At 44.6% G+C, this 14,236-nt stretch overlaps 1 protein-coding gene across 3 annotated transcripts in view; it reads right to left on the bottom strand.

Moving 5' to 3' along the window:
* The window catches only part of fut8b (fucosyltransferase 8b (alpha (1,6) fucosyltransferase)), a 76,456-nt gene extending 63,739 nt beyond the window's left edge, over positions 1–12,717 (bottom strand). The window contains exon 1 of one of the 3 annotated variants that reach the window (XM_020097719.2): positions 12,522–12,717. The gene's annotated coding sequence lies outside the window, so the exon portion shown is untranslated. Of the gene's footprint in view, positions 1–12,296 lie in introns of all 3 variants that reach the window. The other 2 variants (XM_020097720.2, XM_020097722.2) reach the window with 2 other exon arrangements.
* Between the last annotated feature and the right edge of the window lie 1,519 nt (positions 12,718–14,236).

Here is a 14,236-nt window from a genome sequence, read left to right as displayed (position 1 = left end):
ACACCACTTGCCCTCCCCCACCACTTGTAAACAGCCCACTGCACTAGAGGCAAAGACAAGCTGCCCACAGTGTTGTTGTTATTTAGATTGAATCATATCCTCTTGTTTCCAAAATGGGATCCAAACAAGGGTCACCATAAGAGTCCTTTGTATTAAGTGTGAGAAATGTTATCAGGAGCTACCGGCTATGTTGTGTTGCCATGGCCTTGCCAAGCACAAATGCTGTAAGTTGAACTGAATTAAACACAACTGACTGGTGGGTTGGTTGCCTCAAACACAGCTAATTTTCATGGGAAAAAAAGCCTGGCAAAGGAAAACATATTTGAATAATGCCAGCCACAAGGAGAAGTGTGAAACCACTATTCCACAAAATAAATCAACAGGACAAAGAAGCGAGTGTGCATGTGTGTGGTAAAAGCATATACTCTCTGCTAATCTTTCAAAGGAGCTGTGTTGTAATGGTGTGGTCATCTTTTTGAGAGGGCCTGAAATTCCTTTTGCACGCCTCACCACTTGTTTGCTTGGGAAGATTCAAATGTTTTGCCACAGGAATCCTCCATGGAGATTGTTGATGTGTACATCTGTCTCTCCCTCACACACATATTTAATGTGCCCACCCACACATTTCTGACATTTCTTTTCAAAGCATTTCTAAATTATCATGCATGTTAGTGAAGCACTGCCAAGACCCCTTTTTATTATTCCTCTTAATCTGTGTGCTTACAGGGTCAGCTGCTGCCCCCACTCGCCCCTACGCATTTTCTCTCCCCTTCCCTCCTCCATCTCTGTGCGCTCAGCTCCCCTCTGCCCTCCAGCCAGCACAAAAACAGACAAGTGGATACACCCAGTCTCCCATGGGAGCCCTTATTGCACTGCACCAACATATTAGGAAAGGACAGCCTGGCGTGTGCCTGCTTCACGCCTGCCTTGTCTGCCTGCACTTGCCACCACCCAAACCCACGTATTAACAACTGTGATTCAGTACAATCTTGGTATGAACACTACATGTTCATGACTTCAGCTACTAATCTGGACTATTTGTTTAGTGATATTTTTAAGATCACAGTTTGGTGTAAAATAGCTCATGATTTCCAATCAGGATTTATGAATCAGCCTGATTCAAACAAGCTGGATCAGATCATCAGGCAGGGAGATTTGATCTGGAGGGACCACATCGGACAATTTCATTAACTTTCTGAAAATGGCAATCCAAATAATATGGTCAGTTCAGTCAGGACCACTTTCATCAAAGAAATCTTCATTGCATCTGCATAAGTTATTTGGTGGTATGACTCTGTTCTGGTATGTCACTGCCCTTCCACATGCATGTGTGGAAAGCCTAAGACAGAGAGATCCCCCCTCTCCATCCTTCCATGTGCCTACATGGTAAGGTTAAGAAAGGGAGAGCAGCAGCAAGACCCGCAAAGGGAACAGAACAGAGCAGGCATCAATGACAACAGAAATGACTTTGAATAAATCAAACACAGTATGAAAAGGGGGGAGCTGGGGTGGAGGTGGGTTGCAGGCTGAAGCATCTTAAATTAGGTGCCTTGTTTGAGCTTAAGTAATGAATACATGGAAAGGAGTCAGCTGAGCCATCAGCTGCTGTAGCTGTCAGGTGAGCTGAGCTTGCCTGAACTAACGTAGCCTGTCTGAACTAACGCTATGCTCAATGTGTGTGAAGTATGCTTGTACATGTAATTTACTTCAAAAAAGGCTGAGGTTTCGGCACACATTCAAGGACAAGGTAACTTACAAGGAAAGGAAAGTAAAACTATTTGGCACAGAGCATGCTGCACAAGCTTCATGGACAAATATGTCAGAGGTTTTTGCTTTTCTTTAGCAATACAAAAATAGCCTTGTTAACTTCAGTCCTTTGACAGAAGGAATGCCAGGGTCGAACCTTGGGGTAGTTTTTCTTGTATTGTTTTTTTAATTCAATTTACATGAATATTTAATGTGAATACTCTTTTCAAGTTATGTTTTGGGACACAGTGCTAAAGTTTAAACATTCAGGTAAGGTTCAAAATACAATAGTGAGGAGAAAATTGTGATTTTCTGGTTCTGATGTTCAGAAATATACAAGGGCACTAAGAAGGTTCACTCAAGAACAAAGGCAGGGGCATGAGCGGAGCGTGGGGGCCTGGTGGGCACTAGCAGCCCATCCTTCTAATCCCAGTTAAGACAACCCCGGCAGGCGAGTCGACACAAAGGAGCTTGGTCCAGTGTTAGTGGAATTAAAGCAAAGCCTCTCCTCTGTTGTAATGCTAATCCACAAGACAATGATTATCTGCAGGGCAACATTGCCACGGTGCTAAACATGGCTCAAGAGTGCCTCAATTAGGGCACCAATTGCCAGAGGAGAGCAAAGACTGAGGTGGATGATGCCACTATGAACGAAAAAGAGGCTGGGTAACAGGGGCGTTTTGTTATTTCAACCGTGTGGCTGGCTCAGCTTTCAAAAGAGGGGTAAGCTTACAGATGAAGGTTGACCCTCACAGCTTGACCTTGGCCAAGCCTGAGCCTCTCCATGCTGTAAAAACGTCCCTACTCACACTGGGACAAGCACCTCAATAGTGAACATGTAATTAGCTCTCAAATGCAGACAGGGGAGGTTATTCAGTGAAGCCTATATGGAACCATTATGACTCTTAAAAACACATTCTCGATGCTGCGCATGTTGAATGTTGATGAGTGAGTATGCCATACAGGGTTGCGGCTTGTCTTATTCTTCCTCTAATGCGACAGCACAGCAGTTGCACTGTTTTAGTTTTTGTTTAAACATCAAGAGTTGGAGGACAACCATAACACTGGATTCATCTATAATAATCCTCAATTTACTCCACAAATCAAAGTGAGGGGGCAAAGCCCTTGCTGTGTGTTTAAAGCTCTAGTCTGAGTTGATGTGTCAACTTCAATTCCTTGCTGTTGTCACAAGATCAAAGAAAAGTAGACAAAGAAATAGGCTAGGGAAAGGCTGTTTTCTGTTTCTGGAGCAGCTTGTCACACTGCAATTTTACAGATGCATATTTGAAAACCTGATGGCGGAGCTGGCATAACAGGAATGTCTGCTCAATCCTCGTCAAAACTAGCTCTCGGCCACCAACAAATACAGGACAGACAAAATGCATCCAGTTCAGAGAACCTCTATCTATTCTATACAGTCCTCTGCTGTTTCCATAAGGAACGTTTAATCTTTTGTTTGGTATATGGTCAGTCATTTTCTCTTGCTCCCGTCCTGTCTGTCTCACAGCTCAGGCAGAATAATAGGCCTTGGACTGCTGTGTCATCTCATTCAGTCCTATTAGGGGCTCTTATATCTGACTGGTATGTTGTTACTGCTCTCCCAGAACACAGCTAATACTGAGGAATTGGTCTGCCAAGTAGGCCCTTTTAAGTCCCCTCTGCATTTATGGCCCTGGCAGTGGGGTTGTGGAGGACTGTGCCATGATAACATGAATGGAAAGGAAAGGGGAGGAAATGACACTGTGTGCTGCAACAGCCCTTGGGCTACATGACAACCATGTCAGATGCAAATTATCTCATGCTGGTTCGCCAAAGGCTTTGCCATAGGTGAGTGCCAGTACTGCCACTCTCACAAATGCTTAAGGAGGACTGAGGGGCATCATCAAGCTTACAGAAGCAGCCAGATGCATGATAGAAAAGTGTTTATGTGGTAAAGCAAGCAAAGCACTAAAACTTTAGTGGTGCAGGGTTTTTGGTACTTTTCCCCTTCTTCAAAATCATGGAACCTAATGACATAAAAGAAGAAGCAACTCTACTTCCAAAGAGCTAAAAGCCCACACTATCCTCTTGCTTCTCAAAATCAAAATTGTGAGGCTCAGGCCCAAGTTACAGTATCTCCCCACATGTAACCAGCTGAAATATAGATAAGCTGTATCTGTCACATCTATCACACACTCTCTTTGACAGGTACTGACAATGTTAAATTTGGGCCTGCCATCAATTTACTTAGTTCAGTCAGACAACTCAAATTCAAATGTTTATTGCAGCAATAGAACATAGTTTGTGTCTGGCTTCTGGGCTCTGACTCAATCAATCCCCCGATATGATTACAGCAAACAATTGTTTTAAGTTTGTGACGACATGACAGATGACAGAGGCCAGGGGGCGATGTGGCAAAATAATCACAAAAGAAATGACAGTTTTCTAGCACATGTGCAGCCCAAGTTACTTCAACATTATGGTTTCTGTTCACACAGGAATGCACAGCCTTTGTCACTTTTGTAATTATTTATTTTAGATGCGATGCGATACCAAAGAATCAATTTGCCTTGTTTTGATGGAAAGCCCCTGGCAACCAATGAGGTCTGTCTTACCTTGAGAGTAATACAAGTTACTTTTCACTAGACATGAATATTACTTATATGACCTGCCCTAGCAACCAACAGATACCCTCCATCTGCGCTGTGCAAGGGCTGAACATTTCATATTGATGTCTCAGTATCAAAAGAATTCGATAACTATAAACGCAACGCCTGCAACATGAGCAGTATAAATTCATTTCATAACTCAATCAATAACTGAAACACTGGAAATGAGACTTTTCTGGCACACAGTACTCCTTAATGCACAGAAATACCATTACGCTGCACGACTGGACATAACTGAGAACTCCAGTGGGAGATATTTCCACAATCCTCCAAGAGGGGAAGCTCCCTGAAATGATTTTAAGTCACATCTTTTCAGTTAATATAACCTTAAGTCTATTCTTCAGATAAACTGCAAGAGGAAAAGTAATTCTGATACACGTTTCATCCACTTTTTGACCACCCTGATCCTCTGCTGATGTCCGTAGGGAGAAATGTGAGAAAAGAACTAAAAAGAATAATCCACCCCAAGATACTCTTTCGCTGCTGAAATCATCAGTACTCACTGCAGGAGTTATTCTGCAATTGTTATAATTACTATTTTTTGTACCCACTTTCCTTCAGCCTTCCTTGTCTAATTCAACTTCAGTTAGTGATTTCTTATATTTCCTGGAGTGCTTTTCAACAACCCCCAGAGAAAAGGCCTGACATGGAACAGACTGTTAACTCACCTGTGAGTTAAAGATTGTATCAGAACTTTTTTTTTTCACTGCCGTCTGAACAAGCTGTAGCTGCATTGCATTCTGGTCATTTGAGGCTACGTATTGGATAAACTGCTATCACGGCCTTGTTAACAATGCATTTATGACAGTGTAAGAATCAGTCATAATCTAAAAGGAAGTGTTTTGTGTGATTCTGAGGGGTGGATACAGAAACCTGACATTTGAGTTTTAAGTTGCGAGGTGTGGGAAACTATGACATTACACTCGCTGCAGGAAGTAGGAAAACTATTATAAAGCAATTAAATGGTTCCAGAAACTAAACCCTACTATTATTTTCTGTGTCTGAAAGTTGATTTTTTTTTCTTCCAACAGGGAATATTTATTAACACCTCTTAAAAGGGACTAAGTCAAGGATTTGGGGGATGTTTGTAACTTGGCATGGGGAGGTTTATCCCTCTATTCTGTACAGTGGGTGTTTGTGTCTGCAGTGCCTGAATGCAAATTTCACTGCATATTCACAGCATGGCTGCTGTTTGACTGCTACCCTGCTGTTTTCCCGAGCGCAACGCTGAGCCAGGTGACAGGACTCCTGCAACGGAAATCCAATCAGGCCAATCCACCACGATCCCTCACAATCCTCTCAGCCGGCGCCCTACACCGCCGACCATCAGTAACACACACTGCACATGCCACACACACTTACAATGAACGCTTTGATAGATATGGAGATGGACACATGCACATTAACCACCTCACCTCCTATGCACTTGGCTCAGACTTTAGGGGGATTAGTGCAAAGAGAAACACTGACTCTCCTCGAGCTGCGAGCACGACAAACTGTAGCTGACCCTTTGTTCTGACCTCTCAATGGGGGTCACAGAGATGAATTTAACCCTAGAGGGTTTACAGAGTAACAGCAAAAATACATAAACACAACCACCATTGGAAACAAACCCTCCAGAAAGCAGGAATGGCACCAATGGCATAAATAGACCCCCACCTGTGAGAAAGATAATGCAGGCCTTTCATCGTTAGCCAAGTCCCACTTTCCACAGGCCCTGGGGTTGAACCCTCTCTGGAGTTGCGTGGAGGTCACACGCCGGCCATCTAGTCCTGGCCAGTGCTGGATCAAATACCGCTGGCTAAATGGAGGCCATTCAATAATTCTCATGTGTGTGGGCAGAGGTGGAGTAGCTGCTGGGAATTTGTGCTTCCTGATTGAAATAGAATAATATCCACAAACCCCTATGTACAAGCAGGCCTGTCACACAACCATTCTGAGAAATGCACCCATTCTGTCAGAGGAGCTCATAGTCATTCTTTTCTATTCCTATGTGTGTGCCTTTGTGGGCTTGTGCCCTCTGTGGTCTGGCCGCAGAATGAATTTGGGTTATTGTCACTGCGATCCTAATGGCCAGCATCTGGCTTTCTGGCTCTATTTTTTATTTTACTTGGGTGTAGAGAGTGAGGGGTGGAGGGGTGGAAAAGAGGTGGGTGATCTGGCTGCTTGTGCCTCAAGCTGCGCAGCTGTCCCAATTACTACCTCTCTCTTTTCTCCTAATTTCCCCTCCATATGCCTCTGCCTCTTCTGCACTCCAAATCTCTGTCCCATCCATCCGTGGATGCAACTATTATGGGTTTGTACTTTCAAGAGGCTATAGAGAGCCCTTTAGAGACTAAAGTAGGTTTAGATCCTGTTTTAAGTCAGATGCTGTGGGGTATATACAACTCAGACAGTGCTGTATCTTGTCAGGCAGCAGAAAATTCTTAGCAGCATCGCTGAATCCCACTAGTCCTCCATTTCTGCTCTGATCCTGGCCTGAGCTGTGGACTCAGAGGGAATGACACGGCTGTTTGATGGGCCATGGGTACAGAGCATCAGGGGATTTTGTGGGTAGGTGGGTGGTTGGTTGGTCGGCAGGGAGCATGTGGGCTGATTGTGTCGCACAGTAAGCTGCACACAACTTTTGATGAGCTAAAAATTGTCAGTGTATCATACCCATGTGAGTTTAGTTCCTTATGGAGGGAAAGCACCACAAACTTCACTGCATCTTTCTTTCTGCTTGACTTAGAGCCAGTCATTCACAGAGACAGTGACAGATAATGGATAAATATAAAACATTCTGTCTGTGTTTTTATTCTAGTTATAGATACATACATAGGCAATAATATATCAAATACTTGGATAAAAAATTCTACAAAAGACGCTGACACAGGAGGCTGTGCAACAAGGGGCAGTTAAATGCCTCCTTCTGGAAAAGGAAAAATGGCAGGATAAAATTTAAGTGGTGCATGTGGATGGGTACATGCCTATTTCTGGAAGGCTCCAATGAGCCAAGAAGAAATGTTGTAGGACAGATTTCTCAGCTCAGGCTGCAGCAGCAATAAGTCCCCAAGATAGAGCAAAAGCCAGCACATATGAGCAAGTGCACACACACACACACACACACACACTCACAAGCAAATACACATTCTCTCTGACATGAGTGCACTGCCGGTTGGGCAGCCATCCTGCAGGGCCCAACAGAGCTTGGGTTGCACACTCTTTGAGGGGACGTCCAGGTCAGGATCTTTGACTGGTCAGAACAACACTAAGAGGGATGGGGCACACTCAGAGCTTCCCCTCAACCCAAACAGAGCACACATTCAAACTGCCTCCAAATCCACCCAAGATAGCTCTTACACAAATCCAATCTGATGCCACGTGCCTATCGGGCCAAGCTCCTATTGTGCCTGTCTGACTGAATTCCTCTCCAGACCCCCCTTCTTTTACCCTATCTCTAGACATTCAGCTGAGTAAGACAGGTAGACAGGCATAGAGACATTTGGACGGGCAGACAGCAGGGCAGGCCTTTTGGGGCCTTTTCTTTTCCTGCTGCTGGAGAATGCTATCAGCATGGATCAGGCTAGCCTGCTCAAGCTGAGCTCCAGCAGCCTCATTGCCCAGCCCACATTTCTCCATGGAAACCTGCCCGACACTCGCCCTGTGATTGGCTCATACGATCACTAGACTGACACTCTGTCTTACAATACAGATAGTAATGGCCCTCCGGCAGGATGAGAGTGATGGAACAAAGGCCTTTTTCCTACAGATTTTGCCCTTTAGAAAACCTGCATTCTGCAAGCGTATATGAACCTAAAGACTACAGGTGTGTCGCTACAAATGACCTGCATGTGGTTGGCGCTACAGCCTTTACCTTAATGTACAAGACATCATTAAGATTCTCCAGTCATTGCCATCATTAAGGGTTAGTGATAATTTTCATATCTCTCCACTGTTGTTTTTTTAAAACCTGGAGGGCACAGGGGAAAGAAAACAGACACCAAACTACAGTCTCACATAATAAATATGAGCCAAATGCCAACACTGGTCCAGTGATCACTGAACTCTATACAGAACAGGGTAATCTTTATCTTTCTTTTCTTCACAGACCAACTCTTTCGTAATGAGGCTCAGAAATCAGTGGGTGTCCATGTCCATACATGAGCATTTCAATCTTTTCCTTCCTCAAAGCAGGAATAAAAAAAGCAAAAGTAAAAGCTTCTTTGCAATGACTTCTGCTCTATATTTATAGGACATTGTCTGGAATTTGGGAAGCAGAAAAACCCTAAACAGAGAAACAATGCCAACAAAACAATGCTACCAGATGAGCCTTCCCATTTTGGTAGCATTGTTACTGGAACTCGCTACAAGCATTGCCATTCCTTGCTTCTTCAGTTCGATGTTCTTTGTGTTTGTAGCACGAGACCCCAAAACTGGGAACATGTCTTCAAAATGTGTTTGTTTGTTTCCTCCATAGCTCTATTCAGCCTTCTCTTCTCATCCGTCTGACATTCTCAGGATATATCTGGGACAACAGGGTGCAAAAGGGGGATGTATACACAGCAGCACACTGAAGCCAATATCAAACGGTATACACACACTGTACACTGAGCCAAAACACTGTGATGCTTGAAATTAGAATGGCTTTTCATGCAAACAGAGGCAGGTTGCTGTGCAGGTGACAAGCTGGTATTGCAGACGGAACTGAAATGAAAAACCAATCCAAACGCTATTTTAAATAAAACTCCACTTGGCGGCGGATTGTTGCACTAAACCAAGTAGAAAAATGCCACATGACAAATGTGAACGGTGTTAAATACAGATAAAACTACGGAATAAGTCACCGCCCATTTTTGCTCACTGCACTGCATCTAACCTCTCTGGCAGAGCAACACTAATATGTTTAATGAACTCATTAGTGAAAAATGAAGACAGACAGTGGCATGAAGCATGGACGGTGGAAGCACAAAGGGCAGAGAGGGAGAGAGAGAGAGAGGGAGGGAGGGAAATGAAGGAAGGGGAAGTAGAGAAGATAGATCAGCTGAAGTGCGGGGGGGGGGGGGTACATCTCTAGAAAGCAGTCTCCTGTATTATAGATGTGATATCGTGTGTTCCAGCAGTTACATGGGTGAAAATGCAACATTTGTCCAAAACAATCAACTCACAGAAAAGAAAAAACACAATCCGAGAGTCTTTCCTGCAACACACCTTCAAACATGCCGTGTGAATTTCAAGGGCGATTTTGAGCGTTATCGCCACTATTGGATTTAAGTGCTTCATCAAAAATTACGTAGCCACAAATGAGCTACTCTAAAGTTATGATTTGCACTTGGCCCAAACAAATGGGCCCACCCATGGTTACGCCTATTGTTTCCAAAAATGACGAAGCTCACATCAAAGCAAATTGTTGCCAAAGCGCAAATCCCTTCACTATGTGTGAAATAATTAGCCACTGATGCTTTAAAGCAGTTAACATTCAAACGCGCGTCTGTCTGAAGCAGCACGGGCCCTGCCACTGGAATCTCCTGCCGTGGCACAGACTGCTGTCGCCGCAATATATATGGCTGTTTACTTATTCATGAATGGATTAGGGCTACTAACTCAGTCAATCCACTTCCAGTTACCAAGGCTGACTTTATTAGATAACATTAATGATGCACTCATTGTCCATAGGTGTTGAGTTTCCTCCCTTGTCAGCAACTGCAATTCAAATGAGAACGCAATGGATATTGGCTGCAAATGGATCAAAACTTGGGGGATAATTGTGGTGCTACACGACACCACGAGCTAATCATTTACTGTCAGACAATATGCTGTCATAGAGAGAAAAATCTCCTTGTGCTTCACAGGGCTAAAATATGTATTTTAATATCAGCAGTGGACATTTAGTGATATGAAGTATAACAGTTGAGCAAAAAAAGAGTCATTGTTCATCTGTATCACATATACGCACTTATTTTTCACTGAATCTGTCCTGTTAAAGAAGATTAAACCAGAGACTTCCATCATACTGTTCACTGACATGCAATGGTTATAGCTTTAGCTCAGAGAACATGAAAATATTACAACCATCTCTATACAGTTTGCAGACTGAGCTGCACATTTATTTAAATGCCGATTTCTTTGTTTTTAACACGCTATGAATGCACACATCTTCGAATAGGAGTCCCTGCTGGGAACTGAACCTTTCAGCCTCACCAGCACTGAGTCGGCTGCAGCTACACTGAACACAAACACACAAACTCTGTGTGTACTGGTGATGCTGCCATCCACTGTACATAATCATCAGGGTTGAAAAGTGTGTGTGTGAGTGTATATGAGATGATGTACTTACAAGATACTGCACTTATTTTCCACTGAATCTGTCCTGTTAAATAAGATTATACAGAGACTTACATGATGCTGTTCCCTGACATGCTATGGTTTCAGCTTTACCTCTGAGATCATGACAATATCACAATCATCCATATACTGAGAGTATGCAGACTGAACAAAACAGACTTTATCAGGACCAGTAGACATCACGGTGACCAATGCCTGGTTGTAATGAGGCAAAACATAATTTTACAGGTCCTGGTTAAGGTTAGAGGTAAGATGTGAAGGTTATGTTTAGGTTACAGTTAGACTAAGGTTAGAGTAAGTCATGGACAAACAACTTTGTGTGTGTGTGTGTGTGTGTGTGTGTGTGTGTCTGTGTGTGTGTTTACCTCTTTAGGACCACTCTAACATAAACACTGACCTTTTCAGAACCAGTTGCCCTCATGGGGACCAAAGTCTGGTCCTCATGGGGCATTTCTGAGGTTTGGGGTAGGATGTGAATTATGGTTACATTGAGGTTACAGTTGGTTGGAATAATTGGTCCTCTGAGGTCATGGAGACACAACTATGTGTGTGTGTGTGTGTGTAGGATCTTTTCCAGCATAAACACTGATCTTGTAGGGACCAGTAGACCTCTTGGGGACCAAAGCCTAGGTTAGGTTACAGTTAGATTAAGGGTTAGAGTAAATCATGGAAACACAACTATGTGTGTGTGTTTTTACCTCTGTAGGATCTTTCTAACATAAACACTGACCTCTTCAGAACCAGTCACCCTCATGGGGACCAAAGTCTGGTTCTCATGGGGCATTTCTGAGGTTTGGGGTAGGACGTGAATTATGGTTACGTTGAGGTCGGTCATGGTTGCAGTTGGGGATCAGGCTTTGGGTTGAACTGTCCACAATGAATGGAAGTGAAAGCAAAGTCCCAACAAGGATAGCTGTTTGTGTGTGTGATGAGATGATGGGGTGGGGGGGGGGGGGCACATCCCTCTGGTTGTCCTGCGGTGACGGTGGAGAGACCCAGGCCGATGATCATCACCCATCACAGGGACTTATTACGCATTAACCACACCTCTGGACACCGCAAACAGACGCACGCCTCTCGCAGAGCGGGTCCTGACGGGCACCAGCAGCGGTGCACCGAGGCTGAAACACAGGCAGCTTTGTCCGCTCGCCTCGCATCAAACACACAATGACGGGAAACACACCGGAGGACACACACACACACGTTGTCAAACACCTCCCCTGTGTCATGTGTCTCTGTGTCAATATGTGTGTGTGTGAGGGTGGAGGTCATTTCTCTCCCATTCAACTCCTAGTAACAGAAAACAAACGCAGCTAGCTTACAGGCTACATGCTCCTAGCGCCGTTAGCCGTCAATAAAGCTGCCACATTAAACACCCACGTTCACACCGACCCGCTCCAGGGGAAAAAACCCGCCGCCGCCGCCGCCGTCGTCCTCACCGGGGGCTTCCAGACGAGCTACCCCGCTCTTCACGCACCGTGAGCCGGGGGTTGTTTTGAAGCACTTGCCTTTCTCGGCGCGACACGGACGGCAGCGGAGGTGCCAGTGTATGAGCGTGTATGTGCGGGAGGGATGTACCGTATGTGAGCACCAGACATCCACCCAGGAGAGGGTTCACATCACACCGAGGAGTGGCGCTGGTATAAGGGGACCAGACATTCCTCCCCTGCCGCGACCGCTATCTGAGCACCGCGGTCCCAGCAGCGACGCAGTCAACAGGCCGGGATGTAGCGGCGGGGAAGAAGCCGATGACTCCTCAGACGTTTCCGCCATGCACGACGGTTATTACCAGCATTGACCTACCTTGACGATGTTCGCCGGGTACCAGCGGCCGCACAGATCCGCCGCTCCGGGGGTAAAATAGAGGAGGAAAGGCTGCGGCGGAAACAGAAACTGGAGGAGGGGAGCTGTGGGTCTGTGAATCCGGCAGTCGAGGCTGCTCTGTGGGGATCTGCTGCTGGACGGCCGGTGTCAAGGAACAACACGGAGGGGACACACTGAACTTCCTGTCAGGAGCTTTCAATGTAATGGTCTGCATGTCACCGAGTGAGACTGGTTATACAATGAAATGATTCTAGTAACAATGAAATGATTCCAGTAACAATGACTGTACAGACACAATCACAATAAATGTAACTCAACAATGACAAATAATAATAATAATAACAACAATACACTGTATTTGTATGGTACCTTTCATACAAGAAATTCAGCTCAAAGTGATTTTCATGTTCTCCAAGTTTAATTACTGGTATTAATAAAAACATTCGCAAATATTTCTGGATGTTATACATACTAATAATAAAAATAATAAATAAACTTTCATTTTGTACTTTGTGTGAAATCAAAGTTATTTGCACAGAGGTTACCAGATAATTTGTGACCCAGACCTTCTCTCCGTTTATGCCCCAGCAAGTTACATTTTCTTCTTAAATGTCTTAAATACCATACACATTTATTTGACCTCTTGCCTCTTGAATCGGTACAAGTTGTTTTATTAACTTATTTAAGCTGTATAAGTGAATACAAACATGTTTTGGTTTATTTTCTATTCAATTGATTTTATTGAAATTAAAAACGATGAAGGTGTGATTTATTTTGGAGGGACGGTGGTGAGCTTCCTGTTTGTGCCTGCCTCTCGCTTGACTCCGGCTGCTGCAGACCCTGGTGGTGGTGGTGGTGGTGGTGGGAGCAGTTGGACGGTGTTGAAGCTGCAGTGCGCTCACCAGTGTCAGGTTGTTGTACTGCATCACACCGACACAGACCCGGGGGCCACCGAGTACACCCCCCCCCCCCCCCCCCCCCCCACACACACACACACACACACACACACACACACACACACACACACACACACCACCGAGGCGTCCCCCCCACCACCACCCCAAGAACTATGCCACTCTCTTCAACCTCTGACTGAGCACAGCAGAACCCCCCCCCCCCCCTTACCTGCTGATTAACCAGTCTTCTGCATGTCACATCACTGGTTCTTCTAGTCTGTCATCTCTCCATCTCATTTCATATCTGATGAGACAAACAATGATATCCAATCTCTCTTGATAAAGTCGTGTGAATATGTCTAGACACAACAAGCAAAAGCGAACCCTGTGTATACTTTTTCACCAGGTGGAGGCCAGCATAAGGATGTGGGCCACTTCAGGCAATGATGCAGCACTCCTGGCTTTCTTGTTGCCCAGAAAAATGGATGTAAGCCTAAAGCGGCCCACTTGTTCAACTCGTAAGTTCGGAGGAGCTTCACCACCCACGACTTTGAAATCCAAGATGGCTGCTCCGTAGTGCAACAGTAGTGAAAGCTGTAGTTTTTAGCACTTCTATCATTAAATGTGGCATAGTACTGTCTGGGGACGAGTTACTACGGTGTTAGTATATGTGAAATGTTGTGGGGAAGAGATTGGAGATTCACAGGATGTGTCATTGATCTGCTGAGATACAGTATATTATTCTCAAAGTTTAATGTTAATATTGCAGTTTTATCTTCTTATCTTCTTCTTTTTTCA

Source organism: Paralichthys olivaceus, chromosome 19, assembly GCF_024713975.1.
Source record: "Paralichthys olivaceus isolate ysfri-2021 chromosome 19, ASM2471397v2, whole genome shotgun sequence".
Lineage (NCBI taxonomy): Eukaryota > Metazoa > Chordata > Actinopteri > Pleuronectiformes > Paralichthyidae > Paralichthys > Paralichthys olivaceus.
The sequence above is the reverse complement of the archived record's forward strand: the minus strand, read 5'-3'. Positions and strand labels throughout refer to the sequence as shown.